The following is a 22,765-nucleotide window of genomic DNA, read 5'->3' as shown; positions in this document are numbered from 1 at the left end:
TGTTCTAACCATTATGACCTCTTTGATAGATGTTTCCCATTCCCATTGTTCTAACCAGTATGAACTCTTTGATAGATGTTTCCCATTGTTCTAACCATTATGACCTCTTTGCTAGATTTTTCCCGTTGTTCTAACCATTATGACCTCTTTGATAGATTTTTCCCATTGTTCTAACCAGTATGAACTCTTTGATATATTTTTCCCATTGTTCTAACCATTATGACCTCTTTGATAGATGTTTCCCATTGTTCTAACCAGTATGAACTCTTTGCAAGATTTTTTCCCATTGTTCTAACCAGTATGAACTCTTTGATAGATTTTTCCCATTGTTCTAACCATTATGACCTATTTGATAGATGTTTCCCATTGTTCTAACCTTTTGACCTCTTTCATAGATTTTTCCCATTGTTCCCATTATGACATCTTTGCTAGATTTTTCCCATTGTTCTAACCATTATGACCTCTTTGATAGATGTTTTTCCCATTGTTCTAACCATTATGAACTCTTTGATAGATTTTTCCCATTGTTCTAACCATTATGAACTCTTTGATAGATTTTTCCCATTGTTCTAACCATTATGACCTCTTTGCTAGATTTTTCCCATTGTTCTAACCATTATGAACTCTTTGATAGATTTTTCCCATTGTTCTAACCATTATGACCTATTTGATAGATGTTTCCCATTGTTCTAACCATTATGACCTCTTTGATAGATTTTTCCCATTGTTCTAACCATTATGAACTCTTTGATAGATTTTTCCCATTGTTCTAACCATTATGACCTCTTTGATAGATTTTTCCCATTGTTCTAACCATTATGACCTCAGATAGATGTTTCATTGTTTGATAGATTTTTCCCATTGTTCTAACCATTATGACCTCTTTGATAGATTTCTCCCATTGTTCTAACCATTATGAACTCTTTGATAGATTTTCCCATTGTTCTAACCATTATGACCTCTTTGATAGATGTTCTAACCATTATGACCTTAGATAGATGTTTCCCATTGTTCTAACCATTATGACATCTTTGCTAGATTTTCCCATTGTTCTAACCATTATGACCTCTTTGATAGATGTTTCCCTTTCCCATTGTTCTAACCATTATGAACTCTTTGATAGATTTTTCCCATTGTTCTAACCATTATGACCTCTTTGATAGATTTTTCCCATTGTTCTAACCATTATGAACTCTTTGATAGATTTTTCCCATTGTTCTAACCATTATGACCTCTTTGATAGATTTTTCCCATTGATCTAACCAGTATGAACTCTTTGATAGATGTTTCCCATTGTTCTAACCATTATGACCTCTTTGCTAGATTTTTCCCATTGTTCTAACCATTATGACCACTTTGATAGATTTCTCCCATTGTTCTAACCATTATGACCTCTTTGATAGATGTTTCCCATTGTTCTAACCAGTATGACCTCTTTGATAGATGTTTCCCATTGTTCTAACCAGTATGAACTCTTTGATAGATGTTTCCCATTGTTCTAACCAGTATGAACTCGTTGATAGATTTTTCCCATTGTTCTAACCATTATGACCTCTTTGCTAGATTTTTCCCATTGTTCTAACCATTATGACCTCTTTGATAGATGTTTCCCATTGTTCTAACCATTATGACCTCTTTGCTAGATTTTTCCCATTGTTCTAACGAGTATGAACTCTTTGATAGATTTTTCCCATTGTTCTAACCATTATGACCTCTTTGATATATGTTTCCCATTGTTCTAACCATTATGACCTCTTTGATAGATTTTTCCCATTGTTCTAACCATTATGAACTCTTTGATAGATTTTTCCCATTTTCTAACCATTATGACCTCTTTGATAGATTTTTCCCATTGTTCTAACCATTATGACCTCTGATAGATTTTTCCCATTGTTCTAACCAGTATGAACTCTTTGATAGATGTTTCCCATTGTCCTAACCATTATGACCTCTTTGCTAGATTTTTCCCATTGTTCTAACCATTATGACCTCTTTGCTAGATTTTTCCCATTGTTCTAACCATTATGACCTCTTTGATAGATGTTTCCCATTGTTCTAACCAGTATGAACTCTTTGATAGACTTTTCCCATTGTTCTAACCATTATGAACTCTTTGATAGATTTTTCCCATTGTTCTAACCATTATGACTCTTTGCTAGATTTTTCCCATTGTTCTAACCATTATGACCTCTTTGATAGATGTTTCCCATTGTTCTAACCAGTATGAACTCTTTGATAGATTTTTCCCATTGTTCTAACCATTATGACCTCTTTGCTAGATTTTTCCCATTGTTCTAACCATTATGACCTCTTTGCTAGATTTTTCCCATTGTTCTAACCATTATGACCTCTTTGATAGATGTTTCCCATTGTTCTAACCATTATGAACTCTTTGATATATGTTTCCCATTGTTCTAACCAGTATGAACTCTTTGATAGATTTTTCCCATTGTTCTAACCAGTATGAACTCTTTGATAGATTTTTCCCATTGTTCTAACCATTATGACCTCTTTGATAGATGTTTCCCATTGTTCTAACCATTATGACCTCTTTGATAGATTTTTCCCATTGTTCTAACCATTATGAACTCTTTGATAGATATTTCCCATTGTTCTAACCAGTATGAACTCTTTGATAGATTTTTCCCATTGTTCTAACCATTATGACCTCTTTGCTAGATTTTTCCCATTGTTCTAACCATTATGACCTCTTTGCTAGATTTTTCCCATTGTTCTAACCATTATGACCTCTTTGATAGATGTTTCCCATTGTTCTAACCAGTATGAACTCTTTGATAGACTTTTCCCATTGTTCTAACCATTATGAACTCTTTGATAGATTTTTCCCATTGTTCTAACCATTATGACCTCTTTGCTAGATTTTTCCCATTGTTCTAACCATTATGACCTCTTTGATAGATGTTTCCCATTGTTCTAACCAGTATGAACTCTTTGATAGATTTTTCCCATTGTTCTAACCATTATGACCTCTTTGCTAGATTTTTCCCATTGTTCTAACCATTATGACCTCTTTGCTAGATTTTTTCCCATTGTTCTAACCATTATGACCTCTTTGATAGATGTTTCCCATTGTTCTAACCATTATGAACTCTTTGATATATGTTTCCCATTGTTCTAACCAGTATGAACTCTTTGATAGATTTTTCCCATTGTTCTAACCAGTATGAACTCTTTGATAGATTTTTCCCATTGTTCTAACCATTATGACCTCTTTGACAGATGTTTCCCATTGTTCTAACCATTATGACCTCTTTGATAGATTTTTCCCATTGTTCTAACCATTATGACCTCAGATAGATGTTTCCCATTGTTCTAACCATTATGACCTCTTTGCTAGATTTTTCCCATTGTTCTAACCATTATGACCACTTTGATAGATTTCTCCCATTGTTCTAACCATTATGAACTCTTTGATAGATTTTTCCCATTGTTCTAACCATTATGACCTCTTTGATAGATTTTTCCCATTGTTCTAACCATTATGACCTTAGATAGATGTTTCCCATTGTTCTAACCATTATGACATCTTTGCTAGATTTTTCCCATTGTTCTAACCATTATGACCTCTTTGATAGATGTTTCCCATTCCCATTGTTCTAACCATTATGAACTCTTTGATAGATTTTTCCCATTGTTCTAACCATTATGACCTCTTTGATAGATTTTTCCCATTGTTCTAACCATTATGAACTCTTTGATAGATTTTTCCCATTGTTCTAACCATTATGACCTCTTTGATAGATTTTTCCCATTGATCTAACCAGTATGAACTCTTTGATAGATGTTTCCCATTGTTCTAACCATTATGACCTCTTTGCTAGATTTTTCCCATTGTTCTAACCATTATGACCACTTTGATAGATTTATCCCATTGTTCTAACCATTATGACCTCTTTGATAGATGTTTCCCATTGTTCTAACCAGTATGACCTCTTTGATAGATGTTTCCCATTGTTCTAACCAGTATGAACTCTTTGATAGATGTTTCCCATTGTTCTAACCAGTATGAACTCGTTGATAGATTTTTCCCATTGTTCTAACCATTATGACCTCTTTGCTAGATTTTTCCCATTGTTCTAACCATTATGACCTCTTTGATAGATGTTTCCCATTGTTCTAACCATTATGACCTCTTTGCTAGATTTTTCCCATTGTTCTAACGAGTATGAACTCTTTGATAGATTTTTCCCATTGTTCTAACCATTATGACCTCTTTGATATATGTTTCCCATTGTTCTAACCATTATGACCTCTTTGATAGATTTTTCCCATTGTTCTAACCATTATGAACTCTTTGATAGATTTTTCCCATTTTTCTAACCATTATGACCTCTTTGATAGATTTTTCCCATTGTTCTAACCATTATGACCTCTGATAGATTTTTCCCATTGTTCTAACCAGTATGAACTCTTTGATAGATGTTTCCCATTGTCCTAACCATTATGACCTCTTTGCTAGATTTTTCCCATTGTTCTAACCATTATGACCTCTTTGCTAGATTTTTCCCATTGTTCTAACCATTATGACCTCTTTGATAGATGTTTCCCATTGTTCTAACCAGTATGAACTCTTTGATAGACTTTTCCCATTGTTCTAACCATTATGAACTCTTTGATAGATTTTTCCCATTGTTCTAACCATTATGACCTCTTTGCTAGATTTTTCCCATTGTTCTAACCATTATGACCTCTTTGATAGATGTTTCCCATTGTTCTAACCAGTATGAACTCTTTGATAGATTTTTCCCATTGTTCTAACCATTATGACCTCTTTGCTAGATTTTTCCCATTGTTCTAACCATTATGACCTCTTTGCTAGATTTTTTCCCATTGTTCTAACCATTATGACCTCTTTGATAGATGTTTCCCATTGTTCTAACCATTATGAACTCTTTGATATATGTTTCCCATTGTTCTAACCAGTATGAACTCTTTGATAGATTTTTCCCATTGTTCTAACCAGTATGAACTCTTTGATAGATTTTTCCCATTGTTCTAACCATTATGACCTCTTTGATAGATGTTTCCCATTGTTCTAACCATTATGACCTCTTTGATAGATTTTTCCCATTGTTCTAACCATTATGAACTCTTTGATAGATATTTCCCATTGTTCTAACCAGTATGAACTCTTTGATAGATTTTTCCCATTGTTCTAACCATTATGACCTCTTTGCTAGATTTTTCCCATTGTTCTAACCATTATGACCTCTTTGCTAGATTTTTCCCATTGTTCTAACCATTATGACCTCTTTGATAGATGTTTCCCATTGTTCTAACCAGTATGAACTCTTTAATAGACTTTTCCCATTGTTCTAACCATTATGAACTCTTTGATAGATTTTTCCCATTGTTCTAACCATTATGACCTCTTTGCTAGATTTTTCCCATTGTTCTAACCATTATGACCTCTTTGATAGATGTTTCCCATTGTTCTAACCAGTATGAACTCTTTGATAGATTTTTCCCATTGTTCTAACCATTATGACCTCTTTGCTAGATTTTTCCCATTGTTCTAACCATTATGACCTCTTTGCTAGATTTTTTTCCCATTGTTCTAACCATTATGACCTCTTTGATAGATGTTTCCCATTGTTCTAACCATTATGAACTCTTTGATATATGTTTCCCATTGTTCTAACCAGTATGAACTCTTTGATAGATTTTTCCCATTGTTCTAACCAGTATGAACTCTTTGATAGATTTTTCCCATTGTTCTAACCATTATGACCTCTTTGACAGATGTTTCCCATTGTTCTAACCATTATGACCTCTTTGATAGATTTTTCCCATTGTTCTAACCATTATGAACTCTTTGATAGATATTTCCCATTGTTCTAACCAGTATGAACTCTTTGATAGATTTTTCCCATTGTTCTAACCATTATGACCTCTTTGCTAGATTTTTCCCATTGTTCTAACCAGTATGAACTCTTTGATAGATGTTTCCCATTGTTCTAACCATTATGACCTCTTTGCTAGATTTTTCCCATTATGACCTCTTTGCTAGATTTTTCCCATTGTTCTAACCATTATGACCTCTTTGATAGATGTTTCCCATTGTTCTAACCAGTATGAACTCTTTGATAGATTTTTCCCATTGTTCTAACCATTATGACCTCTTTGCTAGATTTTTCCCATTGTTCTAACCATTATGACCTCTTTGCTAGATTTTTTCCCATTGTTCTAACCATTATGACCTCTTTGATAGATGTTTCCCATTGTTCTAACCATTATGAACTCTTTGATATATGTTTCCCATTGTTCTAACCATTATGACCTCTTTGATAGATGTTTCCCATTGTTCTAACCATTATGACCTCTTTGATAGATTTTTCCCATTGTTCTAACCATTATGAACTCTTTGATAGATATTTCCCATTGTTCTAACCAGTATGAACTCTTTGATAGATTTTTCCCATTGTTCTAACCATTATGACCTCTTTGCTAGATTTTTCCCATTGTTCTAACCAGTATGAACTCTTTGATAGATGTTTCCCATTGTTCTAACCATTATGACCTCTTTGCTAGATTTTTCCCATTGTTCTAACCATTATGACCTCTTTGATAGATGTTTCCCATTGTTCTAACCATTATGACCTCTTTGATAGATTTTTCCCATTGTTCTAACCATTATGACCTCTTTGATAGATTTTTCCCATTGTTCTAACCATTATGACCTCTGATAGATTTTTCCCATTGTTCTAACCAGTATGAACTCTTTGATAGATGTTTCCCATTGTTCTAACCAGTACGACCTCTTTGATAGATTTTTCCCATTGTTCTAACCATTATGACCTCTTTGATAGATTTTTCCCATTGTTCTAACCAGTACGACCTCTTTGATAGATTTTTCCCATTGTTCTAACCATTATGACCTCTTTGCTAGATTTTTCCCATTGTTCCAACCAGTATGAACTCTTTGATAGATGTTTCCCATTGTTCTAACCATTATGACCTCTTTGATAGAATTTTCCCATTGTTCTAACCATTATGACCTCTTTGCTAGATTTTTCCCATTGTTCTAACCATTATGACCTCTTTGCTAGATTTTTCCCATTGTTCTAACCATTATGACCTCTTTGATAGATGTTTCCCATTGTTCTAACCATTATGAACTCTTTGATAGATTTTTCCCATTGTTCTAACCATTATGACCTCTTTGCTAGATTTTTCCCATTGTTCTAACCATTATGACCTCTTTGATAGATGTTTCCCATTGTTCTAACCAGTATGAACTCTTTGATAGATTTTTCCCATTGTTCTAACCATTATGACCTCTTTGCTAGATTTTTCCCATTGTTCTAACCATTATGACCTCTTTGCTAGATTTTTTCCCATTGTTCTAACCATTATGACCTCTTTGATAGATGTTTCCCATTGTTCTAACCATTATGAACTCTTTGATATATGTTTCCCATTGTTCTAACCAGTATGAACTCTTTGATAGATTTTTCCCATTGTTCTAACCAGTATGAACTCTTTGATAGATTTTTCCCATTGTTCTAACCATTATGACCTCTTTGATAGATGTTTCCCATTGTTCTAACCATTATGACCTCTTTGATAGATTTTTCCCATTGTTCTAACCATTATGAACTCTTTGATAGATATTTCCCATTGTTCTAACCAGTATGAACTCTTTGATAGATTTTTCCCATTGTTCTAACCATTATGACCTCTTTGCTAGATTTTTCCCATTGTTCTAACCAGTATGAACTCTTTGATAGATGTTTCCCATTGTTCTAACCATTATGACCTCTTTGCTAGATTTTTCCCATTGTTCTAACCATTATGACCTCTTTGCTAGATTTTTCCCATTGTTCCAACCAGTATGAACTCTTTGATAGATGTTTCCCATTGTTCTAACCATTATGACCTCTTTGATAGATTTTTCCCATTGTTCTAACCAGTATGAACTCTTTAATAGATTTTTCCCATTGTTCTAACCATTATGACCTCTTTGATAGATTTTTCCCATTGTTCTAACCATTATGGCCTCTTTGCCATACCGTATGCTTTGTTACAGGGACTCATAGGCTATCCTTGATGTTTTATTTCCTTACTGGTGGACACTAGTCCAAACACGTAATTCTATACTTCTCAAATGAAATGACCTGGAAACAAGGCAACCTGACTGTTCTCTTTCTCTAATGCTAAATGCATAGCCACAGGAAGCAGGGGTGCTGAGCGTGCTGCACACCCCCTGAAGAATCAGAAAAAATGGACGAGTCCTGTAGCAGCGGACCAATACAGACATCTGTAGTGCAAGCCAAAAGTCACCAGATCTCAACCCAGTTGTACACTTATGGGAGATTCTGGAGCGGCGCCTTAAACAGCGTTTTCAAACACCATGGACGAAACACAACAACAAAACATGATGGAGTTCCAGACACTTGCAGAATCTATGCCAATGCACATTGAAGCTGTTCTGGTGGCTCGTGTTGGCCCTGTTAAGGCACTTCATACTGTACTGTATGTACTATATTATAGTCATGGCTATATAACTATTACTGTCACATATTTTCCAATCATACTGTCCACACTGTATACCATGTACAGTTGATGTCAGAAGTTTACATACACTTAGGTTAGAGTCAATAAAACTTGTTTTTCAACCACTCCACAATTTTTTTTTTTCCAACAATTGTTTACAGAGAGATTATTTCATTTAAAATTCAACGTATCACAATATACACTAAGTTGACTGTGCCTTTAAACAGCTTGGAAAATTCCAGAAAATTATGTAATGGCTTTAGAAGCTTCTTATAGGCGATTTGACATTATTTGAGTCATTTCGAGGTGTACCTGTGGATGTATTTCAAGGCCTACCTTCAAACTCAGTGCCTCTTTGCTTGACATCATGGGAAAATCAAAAGAAAATCAGCCAAGACCTCAGAAAACAAATTGTAGACCTCCACAAGTCTGGTTCATCCTTGGGAGCAATTTCCAAATGCCTGAAGGTACCACGTTAATCTGAACAAACAATAGTATGCGAGTATAAACACACCATGGGACCACAGCAAAGGACAACAGCAAAGGACCTTGTGAAGATGCTGGAGGAAACATGTACAAAAGTATCTACATCCACAGTAAAACGAGTCCTATATCGACATAACCTGAAAGGCCGAATCAGCAAGGAAGAAGCCACTGCTCCAAAACCGCCATTAAAAAAGCCAGACTACGGTTTGCAACTGCACATGGGGACAAAGATCGTACTTTTTGGAGAAACGTCCTCTGGTCTGATGAAACAAAAATAGAACTGCCATAATGACCATTGTTATGTTTGGAGGAAAAAGGAGGAGGTTTCAAAGCCAAAGAACAACATCCCAACTGTGAAGCACTGGGGTGGAAGCATCATGTTGTGCGGGTGCTTTGCTGCAGGAGGGACTTGTGCACTTCACAAAATAGATGGCATCACGAGGCTGGAAAATGGCCTATTAATTGCCTTATCTCCCTTATCTTACCTCATTTGCACACGCGTATATAGACTTTTTTAGACTTTTTTTCTATTGTGTCTATTGACTGTATGTTGTTTATATATTTTTACAGTTACTTGCTGTAATGGTTCTAGGTATATTTTTACAGTTACTTGCTGTAATGGTTCTAGATATATTTTTACAGTTACTTGCTGTAATGGTTCTAGGTATATTTTTACAGTTACTTGCTGTAATGGTTCTAGATATATTTTTACAGTTATTTGCTGTAATGGTTCTAGGTATATTTTTACAGTTACTTGCTGTAATGGTTCTAGGATATATTTTTACAGTTACTTGCTGTAATGGTTCTAGGTATATTTTTACAGTTACTAGCTGTAATGGTTATAGATATATTTTTACAGTTATTTGCTGTAATGGTTCTAGGTATATTTTTACAGTTACTTGCTGTAATGGTTCTAGGTATATTTTTACAGTTATTTGCTGTAATGGTTCTAGATATATTTTTACAGTTATTTGCTTTAATGGTTCTAGGTATATTTTTACAGTTACTTGCTGTAATGGTTCTAGGTATATTTTTACAGTTACTAGCTGTAATGGTTCTAGATATATTTTTACAGTTACTTGCTGTAATGGTTCTAGGTATATTTTTACAGTTACTTGCTGTAATGGTTCTAGGTATATTTTTTACAGTTACTTCCTGTAATGGTTCTAGGTATATTTTTACAGTTACTAGCTGTAATGGTTCTAGATACATTTTTACAGTTACTTGCTGTAATGGTTCTAGGTATATTTTTACAGTTACTTGCTGTAATGGTTCTAGGTATATTTTTTACAGTTACTTGCTGTAATGGTTCTAGGTATATTTGTAGTCTTAAATGTCATGAACAATTATAGGTAAGCACGGTTATGTAACTACGATACTTCACCTTGCAATACTGACATCCTTCCAGCGCAAAGTAAGTTATGTCTTTATCCACAACTTTCCTTTTTTGTTATCTGTTAATCTATTGCTCTCTCTCTCTCTCTCTCTCTCTCTCTCTCTCTCTCTCACTCTGAAGGTGTTCATTCAAATTCAATACAAAGGTTTCAATCTTTTGTACATTCTCCAAGAACATACTAAATATAGGTTACTTTCAACTCCCTCAATCTCTCAGGATTTAGAAATGGAAAAATATAATAATTGGCAACTTCACGGACGAACACTCTGACGAACTATTTCACCAATTATAATGTTTCTGACTGTAGTCAGTACAATGCAGAGACAATGTCAGTTAAATTGTTGTTTCAAATAATAATGTCTGACGGCTCAAAACGACCAAACTCATGGTGTCAAATACATGTCATGAGTCATTGGGAGATTCTCAATTGGGCAAAAGTCTGTCCTCTCGACTCCTCCCTCCTCCACGCCTCCATGACCCAGAAACCGATATGTGGTTGCTGTAGGAGAGTGTAAATTCATTAATAGGTGAATGGAGGAGTTTCCTTCTCACCTCGATGGCTTCCTCTAGCGGAGGATACTCAGGTTTATCCTACAGCAGAAGAGTTTTGAATTACGCCAGACAGCTGTTGTTTTCTCGTTAGAGGAAAAACACGCACACATTACAAAACAATACACTACTCATCCTTTTAGCAATAACATGTGGAGCACAGCTAGCTACATATCCTTTTACCACTTTACACATATATTTTGGGATGCCACCTCTCTTAGCGTCATGATGACGTGCTAGAGAAGAAGAGTCTTTTCATACAACAGCAATTGTTCCCACGTTTCCTCTCCTAGCCTCCTCTCCTTGACTACCTTTGACCTTTTTCAAAAGGAGGGGACGATGGATGAGAGTACGCAAGGAATCGAGGAAATCCAATTAAGACTCCCCTGGACTTTTCATTGAAGCTTCACATTTCCCAGCTCTCCAAAAGTATCTACAGTATGTCTGTCCCCCCCCCATGCCAACCCTGATCAAAACAATGTTCTTTGCTTTTATTTATCCTACATTACCCATGAGGCTTTTCTCCGTCAATGCCACTGCACATTGAAACATGTTTTCTTTATTCTTGGATGGTGTTGCGAAACCAATAACTAGCCTACTGATGTTGCTACCTGGTCTGTAACCTGACTCATTATGTCTAGGCATCTAAGGCCTAGCTACCTGGTCTGTAATCTGACTCATTATGTCTAGGGGTCTAAGGCCTAGCTACCTGGTCTGTAATCTGACTCATTATGTCTAGTGGTCTAAGGCCTAGCTACATGGTCTGTAACCTGACTCATTATGTCTAGGGGTCTAAGGCCTAGCTACCTGGTCTGTAATCTGACTCATTATGTCTAGTGGTCTAAGGCCTAGCTACCTGGTCTGTAACCTGACTCATTATGTCTAGGGGTCTAAGGCCTAGCTACCTGGTCTGTAACCTGACTCATTATGTCTAGGGGTCTAAGGCCTAGCTACCTGGTCTGTAACCTGACTCATTATGTCTAGGGGTCTAAGGCCCAGCTACCTGGTCTGTAACCTGACTCATTATGTCTAGGGGTCTAAGGCCTAGCTACCTGGTCTGTAACCTGACTCATTATGTCTAGGGGTCTAAGGCCTAGCTACCTGGTCTGTATTTGATACCCTTCCACTGACTCCAAGTCCAGCGATTACCACGAGCCCGTCCTCCCAAATTAAGGTGCCATCAACCTCCTGTGGTGTCTATTCATGTGAGAAATCAGCATTTGAGGACCGTGTTGGATGCACATGTGCCCAGGGAGAAAGCAACCATACCTTGGTCCAGGGAGACAGCAACCTTACCTTGGTCCAGGGAGACAGCAACCTTACCTTGGTCCAGGGAGACAGCAACCTTACCTTGGTCCAGGGAGACAGCAACCTTATCTTGGTCCAGGGAGACAGCAACCTTACCTTGGTCCAGGGAGACAGCAACCTTACCTTGGTCCAGGGAAACAGCAACCTTACCTTGGTCCAGGGAGAAAGCAACCTTACCTTGGTCCAGGGAGAAAGCAACCTTACCTTGGTCCAGGGAAACAGCAACCTTACCTTGGTCCAGGGCCAGCGCTGTCTCTTGTGACCTCGTGGTCGGCCAGTCCAGGTGAATTATTGTTGGTTCAGATGGAGTCAAAAATAAACACTACGCTACTACACTACTTATTACATAATAGTTGCACCTGTGTCACTCGGTCGTGTCATGTCATTGTTTTGAAAGTCATTAAGACACCTCCGTCATATTGGTGCACAACCATTGTGAATCAGAGCTAATGACTGTTTCCTCTAAATTACACTATAGTGGCCTGGACATATGATGACATTGCTAAAGTAGGCTAGTAATTAGTAGAAAACAACTTTGCCTGCATTATGATGTCGTCAAATTGACTTCAGAGAGATGGCAATGTTGTCATTAACTAGCAAAGTTCATCAAAAATAGCTAGCAATGCAAACGTTAGCTAGATAAAATGTGGTTTTCTACCCTCAATCTTAACTAGCTAGCCAAAGTTATACTGCATCTAAAGTCAATCTGGTGACATCACAATGATGACAACAGGTTTTACTAGTAATTATTTGACTACTTTTGAAATGTCTTAGTGATTCCACGCCACTTTAATGCACTTTTAATTAAATCTTCATCAGCGCCCATTGACGATGCATTAAGTAGAATGCTCAGTTGGGCATCAGTCATAAATTAATGTTCAAAACAATATGGTGACAAAACATACAACTCATGAATACGATATCTCTGATTTTAAATAGTTCTCAAATGTTGTTGTGATTTACGTCGGTGCTTGTTTTCCAAATTCAATTCAAAGCGTCTAGGTGTAGCAGGTAAGGCGGAGTCAGGCGCAGGACACAGAGATGAGTAATAAACGTAACTTTACTCATAACAACAAATTTTCAAATGAGGAAAATAATCAAGCTCACAAATGAGACCAACTTGCAATGAACAAACACGCACAAAACCATGGGGGAAACAGAGGGTTAAATAGGGAACAATTAATTATGGGAATGGAAACCAGGTGTGTACAATGAAGACAAAACAAATGGAAAATGAAAAGTGGCTAGAAAACTGGTGACGTCGACCGCCGAACGTCGCCTGCACAAGGAGAGGGACCAGCTTCGGTGGAAGTTGTGACAGGTTTACATCGTATTTTTCCATTCACATGTTTTCACATGATATTGTTGTTGTACTGTACCTGTGGGCTCAACCCCAAAAGAAAAATCAATACATACAAAGATAGAAATGCTCATATTACAGAGTTTAGTAATAATAAAATGTGTATGTAAAGAAAATAACAAAAAGAGGTGAGCTTGGACTGTTAGTGAGTGATCTATGTTTTCTCTTGACTAGACAACATACATTCTACCGCAGGAGAGAGAGCTAGAAAGAGAGAGAAAAATAAAGAGAAAGGGAGAGAGTGAGTGAGTGCAACAGGCTGTCAAAGCAAATTAGTAGGCTATGCATCCCACTCGTGTGTTAAAGTACTAGAGAGAGAGAGTGTAATGACATATGACAGAGGAAGGGGGGGAACTGTTTATGACAGGCAGAGGGAGGAAGAGAGAGTGCATATGAGAGAGAGATTACATTAACCATCAGACATTATGATCCTAAACAGATTACATGGCTGGGAAAATGACAGGGGCCATCCCATAAGGCTTTTACCATGATGATCACATAAACACTAGCCAAGCACAGGCTTCAACAGCCAAAGCAGGTCAAGACAAAAAATGTCAGTCGGAAGGCACCATAGCCACACTAGCGTCAATGTCAGTAGGAAGGCACCATAGCCACACTAGCGTCAATGTCAGTAGGAAGGGACCTTAGCCACACTAGCGTCAATGTCAGTAGGAAGGGACCATAGCCACACTAGCGTCAATGTCAGTAGGAAGGGACCATAGCCACACTAGCGTCAATGTCAGTAGGAAGGCACCATAGCCACACTAGCGTCAATGTCAGTAGGAAGGGACCATAGCCACACTAGAGTCAATGTCAGTAGGAAGGCACCATAGCCACACTAGCGTCAATGTCAGTAGGAAGGGACCGTAGCCACACTAGCGTCAATGTCAGTAGGAAGGGACCATAGCCACACTAGTGTCAATGTCAGTAGGAAGGGACCATAGCCACACTAGCGTCAATGTCAGTAGGAAGGGACCATAGCCACACTAGCGTCAATGTCAGTAGGAAGGCACCATAGCCACACTAGCGTCAATGTCAGTAGGAAGGGACCATAGCCACACTAGAGTCAATGTCAGTAGGAAGGCACCATAGCCACACTAGCGTCAATGTCAGTAGGAAGGGACCGTAGCCACACTAGCGTCAATGTCAGTAGGAAGGGACCATAGCCACACTAGCGTCAATGTCAGTAGGAAGGGACCATAGCCACACTAGCGTCAATGTCAGTCAAGGAAGGGACCATAGCCACACTAGCGTCAATGTCAGTAGGAAGGCACCATAGCGTCAATGCTAGGAAGGGACCGCCAATGTCAGTAGGAAGGGACCATAGCCACACTAGCGTCAATGTCAGTAGGAAGGGACCATAGCCACACTAGCGTCAATGTCAGTAGGAAGGGACCATAGCCACACTAGCGTCAATGTCAGTAGGAAGGGACCATAGCCACACTAGGATGTCAGTAGGAAGGACCATAGCCACACTCAATGCGTCAATGTCAGTAGGAAGGGACCATAGCCACACTAGCGTCAATGTCAGTAGGAAGGGACCATAGCCACACTAGCGTCAATGTCAGTAGGAAGGGACCATAGCCACACAAGCGTCAATGTCAGTAGGAAGGGACCTTAGCCACACTAGCGTCAATGTCAGTAGGAAGGGACCATAGCCACACTAGCGTCAATGTCAGTAGGAAGGGACCATAGCCACACTAGCGTCAATGTCAGTAGGAAGGCACCATAGCCACACTAGCGTCAATGTCAGTAGGAAGGGACCATAGCCACACTAGCGTCAATGTCAGTAGGAAGGGACCATAGCCACACTAGCGTCAATGTCAGTAGGAAGGGACCATAGCCACACTAGCGTCAATGTCAGTAGGAAGGCACCATAGCCACACTAGCGTCAATGTCAGTAGGAAGGGACCATAGCCACACTAGCGTCAATGTCAGTAGGAAGGGACCATAGCCACACTAGCGTCAATGTCAGTAGGAAGGCACCATAGCCACGCTAGCGTCAATGTCAGTAGGAAGGGACCATAGCCACACTAGCGTCAATGTCAGTAGGTAGGGACCATAGCCACACTAGCGTCAATGTCAGTAGGAAGGGACCATAGCCACACTAGCGTCAATGTCAGTAGGAAGGGACCATAGCCACACTAGCGTCAATGTCAGTAGGAAGGGACCATAGCCACACTAGCGTCAATGTCAGTAGGAAGGGACCATAGCCACACTAGCGTCAATGTCAGTAGGAAGGGACCATAGCCACACTAGCGCGTCAATGTCAGTAGGAAGGGACCTTAGCCACACTAGCGTCAATGTCAGTAGGAAGGGACCATAGCCACACTAGCGTCAATGTCAGTAGGAAGGGACCATAGCCACACTAGCGTCAATGTCAGTAGGAAGGGACCTTAGCCACACTAGCGTCAATGTCAGTAGGAAGGGACCATAGCCACACTAGCGTCAATGTCAGTAGGAAGGGACCATAGCCACACTAGCGTCAATGTCAGTAGGAAGGCACCATAGCCACACTAGCGTCAATGTCAGTAGGAAGGGACCATAGCCACACTAGCGTCAATGTCAGTAGGAAGGGACCTTAGCCACACTAGCGTCAATGTCAGTAGGAAGGGACCATAGCCACACTAGCGTCAATGTCAGTAGGAAGGGACCATAGCCACACTAGCGTCAATGTCAGTAGGAAGGCACCATAGCCACACTAGCGTCAATGTCAGTAGGAAGGGACCATAGCCACACTAGCGTCAATGTCAGTAGGAAGGCACCATAGCCACACTAGCGTCAATGTCAGTAGGAAGGGACCATAGCCACACTAGAGTCAATGTCAGTAGGAAGGCACCATAGCCACACTAGCGTCAATGTCAGTAGGAAGGCACCATAGCCACGCTAGCGTCAATGTCAGTAGGAAGGGACCATAGCCACACTAGCGTCAATGTCAGTCGGAAGGCACCATAGCCACACTAGCGTCAATGTCAGTAGGAAGGCACCATGCTACACTAGCGTCAATGTCAGTAGGAAGGGACCATAGCCACACTAGCGTCAATGTCAGTAGGAAGGGACCATAGCCACACTAGCGTCAATGTCAGTAGGAAGGGACCGTAGCCACACTAGCGTCAATGTCAGTAGGAAGGGACCGTAGCCACACTAGCGTCAATGTCAGTAGGAAGGGACCATAGCCACACTAGCGTCAATGTCAGTAGGAAGGGACCATAGCCACACTAGCGTCAATGTCAGTAGGAAGGCACCATAGCCACGCTAGCGTCAATGTCAGTAGGAAGGGACCATAGCCACACTAGCGTCAATGTCAGTAGGTAGGGACCATAGCCACACTAGCGTCAATGTCAGTAGGAAGGGACCATAGCCACACTAGCGTCAATGTCAGTAGGAAGGGACCATAGCCACACTAGCGTCAATGTCAGTAGGAAGGGACCATAGCCACACTAGCGTCAATGTCAGTAGGAAGGGACCATAGCCACACTAGCGTCAATGTCAGTAGGAAGGGACCATAGCCACACAAGCGTCAATGTCAGTAGGAAGGGACCTTAGCCACACTAGCGTCAATGTCAGTAGGAAGGGACCATAGCCACACTAGCGTCAATGTCAGTAGGAAGGGACCATAGCCACACTAGCAATGTCAATGTCAGTAGGAAGGCACCATAGCCACACTAGCGTCAATGTCAGTAGGAAGGGACCATAGCCACACTAGCGTCAATGTCAGTAGGAAGGGACCATAGCCACACTAGCGTCAATGTCAGTAGGAAGGGACCATAGCCACACTAGCGTCAATGTCAGTAGGAAGGGACCATAGCCACACTAGCGTCAATGTCAGTAGGAAGGGACCATAGCCACACTAGCGTCAATGTCAGTAGGAAGGGACCATAGCCACACTAGCGTCAATGTCAGTAGGAAGGGACCTTAGCCACACTAGTGTCAATGTCAGTAGGAAGGGACCATAGCCACACTAGCGTCAATGTAAATAGGAAGGGACCATAGCCACACTAGCGTCAATGTCAGTAGGAATGCACCATAGCCACACTAGCGTCAATGTCAGTAGGAAGGGACCATAGCCACACTAGCGTCAATGTCAGTAGGAAGGGACCTTAGCCACACTAGCGTCAATGTCAGTAGGAAGGGACCATAGCCACACTAGCGTCAATGTCAGTAGGAAGGGACCATAGCCACACTAGCGTCAATGTCAGTAGGAAGGCACCATAGCCACACTAGCGTCAATGTCAGTAGGAAGGGACCATAGCCACACTAGAGTCAATGTCAGTAGGAAGGCACCATAGCCACACTAGCGTCAATGTCAGTAGGAAGGGACCATAGCCACACTAGCGTCAATGTCAGTAAGAAGGGACCATAGCCACACTAGCGTCAATGTCAGTAGGAAGGGACCATAACCACACTAGCGTCAATGTCAGTAGGAAGGGATCATAGCCACACTAGCGTCAATGTCAGTAGGAAGGGACCATAGCCACACTAGCGTCAATGTCAGTAGGAAGGGACCATAGCCACACTAGCGTCAATGTCAGTAGGAAGGCACCATAGCCACACTAGCGTCAATGTCAGTAGGAAGGGACCATAGTGACACTAGCGTCAATGTCAGTATAGTATAGTGTAGCATAGCATATAATAGTATAGCATATCCCATAGGGAAATTTGAAATTTGGGATATGAAAGTGTACTATTCTATAGCAGAATATTACATTGATGCTAGTATGGCTGTACTTCACTATAAGCCTTCCTCGCCATCTTAAATAAGCATGCCCCATTCAAGAAATGTAGAACCAGGAACAGATAATGCCCTTCTCCTTCTCCCAAATCCAGTCAGCTGATGTTCTGAAAGAGCTGCAAAATCTGGATCCCTACAAATCAGCCGGGCTAGAACAATCTGGACCCTTTCTTTCTAAAATTATCTGCCGAAATTGTTGCCACCCCTATCACTAGCCTGTTCAACCTCTCTTTCGTGTCGTCTGAGATTCCCAAAGATTGGAAAGCAGCTGCGGTCATCCCCCTCTTCAAAGGGGGGGACACTCTTGACCCAAACTGCTACAGACCTATCTATCCTACCCTGCCTTTCTATGGTCTTCGAAAGCCAAGTCAACAAACAGATTACCGACCATTTCGAATCCCACCATACCTTCTCCGCTTTGCAATGTGGTTTCAGAGCTGGTCATGGGTGCACCTCAGCCACGCTCAAGGTCCTAAACAATATCTTAACAGCCATCGATAAGAAACAATACTGTGCAGCCGTATTCATTGACCTGGCCAAGGCTTTCGACTCTGTCAATCACCACACCCTCAACGGCAGACTCGACAGCCTTGGTTTCTCCAATGATTGCCTCGCCTGGTTCACCAACAACTTCTCTGATAGAGTTCAGTGTGTCAAATCGGAGGGTCTGTTGTCCTGGCCTCTGGCAGTTTCTATGGGGGTGCCACAGGGTTCAATTCTTGGACCGACTCTCTTCTCTGTATACATCAATGATGTCGCTCTTGCTGCTGGTGAGTCTTTGATCCACCTCTACGCGGTCGACACCATTCTGTATACTTCTGGCCCTTCTTTGGACACTGTGTTAACAACCCTACAGGCGAGCTTCAATGCCATACAACTCTCCTTCCGTGGCCTCCAATACAAGTAAAACTAAATGCATGCTCTTCAACCGATCGCTGCCTGCACCTGCCCGCCTGTCCAACATCACTACTCTGGACGGCTCTGACTTAGAATATGTGGACAACTACAAATACCTAGGTGTCTGGTTAGACTGTAAACTCTCCTTCCAGACTCACATTAAACATATCCAATCCAAAGTTAAATCTAGAATTGGCTTCCTATTTCGCAGCAAAGCATCCTTCACTCAAGCTGCCAAACATACCCTTGTAAAACCGACCATCCTACCAATCCTCGACTTCGGCGATGTCATTTACAAAATAGCCTCCAATACCCTTCTCAATAAATTGGATGCAGTCTATCACAGTGCCATCCGTTTTGTCACCAAAGCCCCATATACTACGACCTGTATGCTCTCGTTGGCTGGCCCTCGCTTCATACTCGTTGCCAAACCAGGTCATCTACAAGACCCTGCTAGGTAAAGTCCCCTCTTATTTCAGCTCGCTGGTCACCATAGCAGCACCCACCTGTAGCACGCACTCCAGCAGGTATATCTCTCTGGTCACCCCCAAAACCAATTCTTCCTTTGGCCGCCTTTCCTTCCAGTTCTCTGCTACCAATGACTGGAACGAACTACAAAAATCTCTGAAACTGGAAACACTTGTCTCACTCACTAGCTTTAAGCACCAGCTGTCAGAGCAGCTCACAGATTACTGCACCTGTACATAGCCCATCTATAATTCAGCCCAAACAACTACCTCTTTCCCTACTTTATTTCTTTATTTTGCTCCTTTTCACCCCATTATTTTTATCTCTACTTTGCACATTCTTCCACTGCAAATCAACCATTCCAGCGTTTTACTTGCTATATTGTATTTACTTTGCCACCATGGCCTTTTTTTGCCTTTACCTCCCTTGTCACCTCATTTGCTCACATTGTATATAGACTTATTTTTCTACTGTGTTATTGACTGTATGTTTGTTTTACTCCATGTGTAACTCTGTGTTGTTGTATGTGTCGAACTGCTTTGCTTTATCTTGGCCAGGTCGCAATTGTAAATGAGAACTTGTTCTCAACTAGCCTACCTGGTTAAATAGAGGTGAAATAAATAAAAATACAAATAAATAAATAAATAAATAAAGGGTACTTACTATATTATGCTGTTGGTGCTAGTGTTTAATATTCTGGACATTAATAAAGTGAGTATAGTATACAATCTGTGTTGTTCAGTGCTATTGACAACCATGTAGAAGTTTTGTCAAGCACACAGAAAAGCTGTCCCAACCGAACAAATTAAGGATGTGTGATCCCTCAACTTCTCTCTCAGTTTACACCTCAGGAGGTTATACCCGTTGGTTAATTGAGCTCAGTGGATTTTAAAAGAACCCTTTTTGTGCAGGCAGCCCATGTAAAAGGGGCCTGTGTCAATAGGTCAACTTCACATCCTGTCCTGTTGTTGTTTGTACTGTCGCCCTATTGGCTCCCCAGGAGAGGGTAATGAGCCCCAGTAGACTCTGGGAACATCTCTCGTTTACGGGAAGTCGTTAATGAACTGCACTGTGATTGGTGGGGGGGGGGGATTCCTGTACATCCCTTCTGATGTCATCCTTTGTGAGGTCATTCAGCACAGGAAATACCAAAAAGATACCATCATTCTCATGCGGAGAATCTCAATGACATACTAAAAGGGTGTGATTATCTAATCATTTTTTTCTTTAATATAGACATACCCTCCATATCCAATAACAAAGAGAGAATGCTCAAGGTCCTTGCCTATCTTTGTCAAGATGTGAGGAATCAAGGAAATGCAATTGAGATTCTCCCATGGTTAAGCTGCAGGCTAAATAGCATCTAGCAGCTCCATCTGCTGGGTGCATTGAGCACACACTAATTTAAATTGTATTTAAATTGACATCATCTCAATTGAGCTGTTTCTTGAGCTTAATCAAACACCTACAACAGTATGGGAATCAATTAAGGCTTATCTAAGGGGCCAAATTATTTTGTACAGTGCAAGATTAAGGAAGTCCAATATTCAACGCCTTGGGGAATTTACAAACAAAATTTTGGATTTGAATATGGCATATTCACACTCTTCATCCGCAGACCTACTAAAACAACGTTTGACACTTCAGACAGACAGTTTGATCTTCTTTCAACTCGACAAGCAGAAAATCTTAGTAAATCTCGATACCAGAATTATGAAAATGGAGAGAAATCAGGGAAAATGTTAGCACACCAGCTGCGTCAGAGAAGTGCAAGTCAAACCGTAGCTGAGATAACTGACGAGCTGGATAACACATATATCGATCATTTAGAGATCAATTGATGCTTTCATAACGTTTACTCACGATTGTACACTACGGAATCCGACGTCTTCTTTAAGAACTTAGATGTTCCTACAGTTGAACCTGATAGCTGCTGAATTGGAAGAAGAGTTCTCTGTAGAAGAGGTTGTGTTGGCAATTAAATCTATGCAGTGTGGTAAATCCTCTGGGCCCGACAGATTCCAGAGTGAATTCAAAATATAATTCTCAGATCAACTTTGTCCTCTCTTGCTTTCTGTATTGAAGGAATCCTTCTCCTGGAACTCTTTACCCTCAACAATGAGACAATGAGGAATCCTTCTCCTGGAACTCTTTACCCTCAACAATGAGACAATGAAGAATCCTTCTCCTGGAACTCTTTACCCTCAACAATGAGACAATGAGGAATCCTTCTCCTGGAACTCTTTACCCTCAACAATGAGACAATGAGGAATCCTTCTCCTGGAACTCTTTACCCTCAACAATGAGACAATGAGGAATCCTTCTCCTGGAACTCTTTACCCTCAACAATGAGACAATGAGGAATCCTTCTCCTGGAACTCTTTACCCTCAACAATGAGACAATGAGGAATCCTTCTCCTCAACAATGAACTCCTTTACCCTCAACAATGAGACAATGAGGAATCCTTCTCCTGGAACTCTTTACCCTCAACAATGAGACAATGAGGAATCCTTCTCCTGGAACTCTTTACCCTCAACAATGAGACAATGAGGAATCCTTCTCCTGGAACTCTTTACCCTCAACAATGAGACAATGAGGAATCCTTCTCCTGGAACTCTTTACCCTCAACAATGAGACAATGAGGAATCCTTCTCCTGGAACTCTTTACCCTCAACAATGAGACAATGAGGAATCCTTCTCCTGGAACTCTTTACCCTCAACAATGAGACAATGAGGAATCCTTCTCCTGGAACTCTTTACCCTCAACAATGAGACAATGAGGAATCCTTCTCCTGGAACTCTTTACCCTCAACAATGAGACAATGAGGAATCCTTCTCCTGGAACTCTTTACCCTCAACAATGAGACAATGAGGAATCCTTCTCCTGGAACTCTTTACCCTCAACAATGAGACAATGAGGAACCCTTCTCCTGGAACTCTTTACCCTCAACAATGAGACAATGAGGAATCCTTCTCCTGGAACTCTTTACCCTCAACAATGAGACAATGAGGATTCCTTCTCCTGGAACTCTTTACCCTCAACAATGAGAC

Source organism: Oncorhynchus nerka, linkage group LG24 (genome assembly GCF_034236695.1).
Source record: "Oncorhynchus nerka isolate Pitt River linkage group LG24, Oner_Uvic_2.0, whole genome shotgun sequence".
NCBI lineage: Eukaryota > Metazoa > Chordata > Actinopteri > Salmoniformes > Salmonidae > Oncorhynchus > Oncorhynchus nerka.
The sequence above is the reverse complement of the archived record's forward strand: the minus strand, read 5'-3'. Positions refer to the sequence as shown.